Source organism: Amblyomma maculatum, chromosome 10 (genome assembly GCF_055883805.1).
Source record: "Amblyomma maculatum isolate TAMU_Amacu chromosome 10, ASM5588380v1, whole genome shotgun sequence".
Classification (NCBI taxonomy): Eukaryota; Metazoa; Arthropoda; class Arachnida; order Ixodida; family Ixodidae; genus Amblyomma; species Amblyomma maculatum.
The window spans coordinates 125,464,497-125,470,836 of record NC_139353.1 but is presented as its reverse complement, the minus strand read 5'-3'; positions in this window follow the sequence as shown (position 1 = coordinate 125,470,836).

Below are 6,340 nucleotides of genomic sequence, written 5' to 3'. Positions count from 1 at the left end.
AGACCAGTGGCAGCTCTTAACATACAGCTCTGCATATATACGCGTTTAGTTTTGTGATGGGATTACGCAGTAATGCATGCCATGTATGTCGTACACTTCACGTAGGCTGTACGGCCACGTTGGGTGTACGTTCACCTAGGCTGTACGTTCTCCTAGGCTGTACGTTCTCCTAGGCTGTACGTTCTCCTAGGCTGTACGTTCACCTAGGCTGTACGTTCACCTAGGCTGTACGCAGCAATAATTGCGTACGGCAGTCTTGTACAAATCTCGTACAATTTTTCCAGTAGGGTTGATAAAGTGCGACAGACTCCGAGAAGGTGACGCTGAGGGTTGTGAAATTGGGGCTGTCATCAAAGCTAGTTGTACGGACAGCTTTCGGACTGTACATCTTCCTCGTAACAATATAAAGAAAAGACCTCGGCGCTTTCTTCAGGCCGTTAGGAAAGCCGTTAAGCCCAGAATGAATTTTTAAGAGCCTAATACCCAGTGATGTGACAAATTTTCAAAGCCTAATTAAGAAACCACCTGATTGAAAGACTTAAGTAAAAATATTTAATAAGGCTTGCAGCTTGCTTAGGAACAGCTGAATGTTTCAGGATAGCGACAGCTATATGTTCGTTTTCATCAGTCGTTTGTTTTTCGCACATCGACTTATGGATTTGATTTAGCTGTAACATGTAGACATGCAAGCAGCTCAGGGCGAAAGGAAACCGATTCAAGATAAAGTAGTTTTATTTGAAGTAGAGAGAAATAACTGTAGAGGTTATGAAGTTATTGGAGAAAATAGAAGCTGCGATTTTGCCTCTACACACACGTGCTAGCGAATGGAGCGTTTTATTGCAGGTATTAGTTAATCATTAAACTAGCAAAGTCGGCTGAAGAGCAAGTTAATGATATACTTCAAATTATTTAGGTCCATGCTGTACAAGAATCGATGCACAATAAAATCTTTTACGGTAATGCTACCGGTTAAGACGTCCTGCTTAAAAACTAATTTAAAAGCAATTGAAAACAAACACATTTTGCATGCCAAACATCCGAACTAAATTGCAACACGAAAATAATGTTCGCCAAGAATATATCGCTCTAGAAAACATAATGACTCCATCTCTCTATCACGAACTTGTGTCTATGTTTGCCGGATGCTGTATACTGTCTGCATAATCAAAATGTAAACAAGCTTTAACGATCTGTTCAAACAGCAAAACGAGTGAAAAGCTTGTGTTATTGAAGTATATAACAATAAAATGCGGTTATTCAAAGATGATTGCAATAGCGAGTTGGCTTGCATTCTAAGTTTATAGACAGAAATTTCATACCACCTTTTCCAATGCCGGTTTTCAAACAAACGCACATCTTTGCTACTTTATAAAATACCATATGCGCATTTCGGCCGGTGAGCTAAATGTGAATTGACGCTTCATCTCCGCAGGGTAGGCGAACTGGACAGATACAAAGGCACAGACTTCACAATCCAGCTTCCAGAGGGCTGCCACTGGAGCAGCTTCAAGTGGTTCTCTGCGTTTTGCATGAAGGCACTGTCCCCCCTTGCGGACCTCAATATAGACTCAACTCTCTCCAATATGCTGCCCCTTCACAGTCCGGAGTCAGAGTTTCACCCGTAGTCGAGAAAGCACCACCTACAAAATACGAGAGCTAGCATTTCCAGCCGAGTGGTTTTTTCAGGTTTAGCATTGACGAAGCCATGAAATGGCGAATAAATGTTTCCAGCCTTCACGTTTTATTTTTCAATAGTATTGTAGGAATATTGTAATATTAAAACACTGTAATATTCCCTTTCCAGCGTAGTGTTGGAGGCTGTTATTGAAAATAGCGCGTCAAGATAAAAATAAATTAGCATCAATGTTTGCAATGACGTCCACGATTGTTTTACCGGTTTTCATTATTGATCTGATACTTCAAAAAGTACATTTCATACATATAAAATGTAGAAATATTCGACAAGACATATTAGGTCACACTGCCGTACCCATTTCATTTCGTCTCACATCCACTCATGAGCCCCAATTGATGCACCACCTGAGAGATAAAAAGCCTCGGTCAATCCAAGCGACACGAGCTCACTAGCATGTAGAGTGAGTAGCTTGCCAGGATTTTATTTTTAGTATATGCCGCATGGGCTCCCACTTCAAAAGGATTTGAGTAGTTGCCACCTCCTGTCCATTCAACAGTGACCATATGTGGTTTCATAAAGATTCACGCCACAAGCGGGCTTTCACAACTCACCAAAATTAATTTGACATTTTTCATACACTAGAAGGTAACAAGGGCAATTGGAGTGCCCATTGAGTCTAGAGTCATCGAAATGTTCGAGGGGCACTGAGTTGCACCGCTACCACGCAGAAAATGTCAATGGCCCCTAAGTAGTCAGCTTGTGATCCCACACATGACACCACCACGGGTAGCAACAACCAGTAAAAATATGAATTGAAGCAGGATAAAAAGGCGCAGATATCGCACTTACTATTACTTTTAATTGACAGTTCGTTCGCAGAATATTCAAATACCTCAGCTCGGCATGACTGAGAGGTCCTAGAGGCAAGCAACGGCGGAACGATGCGACGCGCAATCGCAGCATTAATTTTTGCCGCCGATGCTGTCGGTCGCCTTCGCCGCGTTCTTAGTTGCTGTCGTTAGATGCACTTGTTTGGCTCTTCTTGGTCTTGGTTGTCGTAAAGCGTGCTTAAAAGCGAACACGCGCGATACGTTACGGCACGGCGCACTGCTACAGAGCAGCTGCACACGCTATAACATCGCCAGGTTGTTTACATATAAACACCGGGCATTCTTAGAGAGACATAATTCTGGCATCCGAAAAACTAGTTGACGAACTGGGTAATGCAGTCTAAATAATAAAACCAGAAGATATTTTGTTTCTTTCAACTTCGCCTTGTATTTCACCCTAAGGTGAGTGCAGGGCTGCTCCCAATGATCATTTACATTCCAATAGTCATTCGCGAACCTCTGAGTGAATGTCGATTGAGTTCAATCGTCATTGAAAACCACTGAGTGACAGTAGCCGATCCCATCGAGTTCAATCTCCATTGATTCAATTGGCATTGAAACTGCCCGTGTAACAGGAGAAAAGGCTGTCAGGTTATCAATCAGTCAAAGACCTGAGGCGAAAGATAAATTTGTATAGTCGCTTTTCGACCGAACGAGCGTTTTAAGCTCTGACGTACGACATGGGACTTCGATGGAGGAGCAATAGCTGCGCCATCATGCTATTTGGCTGATGTGGAAGGTAAGTGTTGCCTTTGTTAGGTATTATGCTATTTTAGAAAAGACTCCTTTTTTTTAAGCTGGACCAGAGGGCGATCAGCGGCGTGAGGAGGCGGAGTAGGAAAGAAAGCCAAATGCCTCGCACTAGCGATTGCAGCCCCGAGGATATGGTACATAAAGAATTCATCTATTCGCAACTGTATTCAGAACAGCAGGAGCTGAATCCAAAGCAGGATATATCGCCACATAGCCTCAGTCTAACGATGATTTTAACCATCGTTGTTTATTTAGTACATTTTTCCATTCATATGAGCAGAATGTTTAAAAATGACTAACAAAATCCCCCTTTCAAGTGTTCAAATATTTATAAGAACCTTACTGCCTTCATATATTATATGTATCAATGTAGTTTGCTGTTGAGGAAGGTAAAACGTTTTATTACACAATAAATACAGGTGCGGGCTGTACTGCGTAGGCAATCTAGTTCTGTAGCCCATTCGCTAAAACCGGCGACTTGGCTCTCAAGAACATCCTTATTTGGTTTTCATGAGCTCAGCAACCAAGCTTGGCACCTTCCTAGCTCGCTCATATTGGTGTGCAGTTGCAGTATTCGCCGCGAGATCGACCTAGAGGTGGCGCCACCGTCACTCCGGTAGTGTGGATCAGCAGCTGGCGGTGCTCGCAGAAACGCACGCTGCGTAGGTCTGCTTCCGAGTTTACGGCGGGTTTGTTGGCAATGAAAACGTGTCTTCTGCAGTATTTCTGCAATATTGCAGAAAAAAGTCGAAGGATTTCGCCAATGCAGCAGAAGAAGAGCGGATTTTAGGAAAACAAAACAAGCAACCACCAGACTTCCATATTTACTTTGCACGTTTCTTGCGCTGTACCACGCTCACGCGCCTAATGCTAGGGCCTGCCTAATGACAGCTTTTTCTTATTGACTTTTAAACAGTTTGCGCGTGTCTCATACGAGCGTGACCGGCTAATTTAGTGTCAAGCCCATGCAGATACCTGCAATACTTTAGACTGAATTGAGAACGTATGGTTCATTATATCGTACTTGACTCGAGGATTAAGCAGGTTAAATATAGCACTGGCAGCGCACTGCATGGCAAGTTGCTTTAGACTGAGTGCACATCCACTGTGGCCCAGACAACCACGCACAAGTATTCCCCAAAAATGAGATCACGCCGACAATATACAGGAAACCTCGCCGCACAGGAAAGCTGATTGTTCACGTGCACAGTGCTGAGTGGATTGAATTTGCCGAGATGCTTTTTGCGGCCACTGTCATAGAATGTGATAGTGTATTACTACATGCGCCACTAACCGTAAGTGATTTCCTGAAACCCAGGAAAGTATAAGGGATTTCTGATGTGTGTGATGTTAATAAGTAATGGTAAATTAGTAGTATAATTATTTTTTTTTGCAATGGCAATACATTTCACCGTGTGAGAGAACTTTTACACACTTGACAGAATTTAAAATATTCAGCGATTAATTTTCAGTAACGTTAAAGTGCAAGCTGCGAATTACTCGCTGCGAAGACATCGTTATAAACTGCGCATGGGCACTGTCATGTTTTGGGAAGCAATTTTACAGGCTGAAAATTTCTTTATCACTAATTATTTAGCAGTGACTAAATCTTGTGCGAGGTAAAATATTAGGGTTGCTTCCAAAACAGATGCCAGATATAAAGCTATTCCGAAAGAAATGGAGGTCATCTTATCATGCGGCTATAAAGATGTATTTATGTATTCCCGAACATAACACTGATATTTAAGCCCGCATGAAGCTGTTTTACTCCCCTTGTCAGAAACGACGAGTTTGCTCGGAAGACAGCACTTGGACGAAAAGGGATTATAATTATTATAATAGGCTACCAATAAAGTACATAAATCTGGGTGTATTATGTAATATTTAGGGTAACAATTACGTGCAGGGAATATGTTTCTCAAACATTCGAGCATTTTCCTAAAGCAAAATGTGCTCACTAAAACTATTATGGACGCAAAGAAGCCTTCAATAACAAAAAAAGAAAAGAAATGCATATTTGACCAGGTTTAACGCATGAAAGCGGCATCGGCTATGACGGATGATTGCAGAGGCTGGTTTTGGTGTCGTTTTTTTTTCATTATTAACACCACATTTCCCACGTGGGATTGCTTATTGTGCAGGTAAATCCCACAGCAGAGGAGCGCCTTTCGAAACGATTGTGATTGAATCCTCCGTTCTCAAAATTAGCAGTCGAGCGCCCTTACCATTGAGACACCGCGACAGAGGTTTAAAAGCAGAAAAAAAAAGTACTCACACAACTCTATCGTGCATACAGAAGGCACAGTAGGCATAGAGTGGTCTGTTCAAACTGCATTCTGCTATATGAAGTAGTCGGCGGTGGCATATGTTTTAGTAGCTGCTGTATTCCAAACAGAAACGGGAATATGCGATTTCTGAGCGTTTGCATTAACTTTTATTGACGGCAGCGACCTGTTTTGCTTTGACACGGCGGTAACAACAGTACCACGTCGTTTGAAACATTGCATGTCAAAGGATCTCAAGCGCCGAAGACCGCGATGAATGATGTCCTTATCCAAGCATGACATGTTCGATACGGACAAGTATTTTTTTTAATGAAGCGTGGGGTTAGAGACTGTTCACATTTATTTTGCAAGAGGCACATAGGTAAGCAAAAGCTGACAATAGCCGCGAAACAAAAACACTCCTGTACACGCCGCATGCGCGCGCGTAAATCACTGCGGGCCGGCACGCGACGCGAAAACGCATCCATACTGAGTAGGTTTCGCCGCTGAGCCGCAAGGTGGCGACTCTGCTCGATCTCGAGGCCAATAAACCTAAGCTTTGTTGTAGGCATTTTACACATGGTCTCCATGTGCAACTCTGTGCTGGTTGCCATAGTGTGAACAGCGTTTCTGATGGCGTTTGTGAAATACCTCAAGTGCACACGTAAGCATTCAAGAGCCCCTAACACGGCGTAGAATGTCGGTTTCAACTACCTTTCAAGTTATCTGAAATTTCTATGAATCAGATGAAGAGTTGATCCTTATTCTATTCCATATAGTACACGAACCGTACCCTG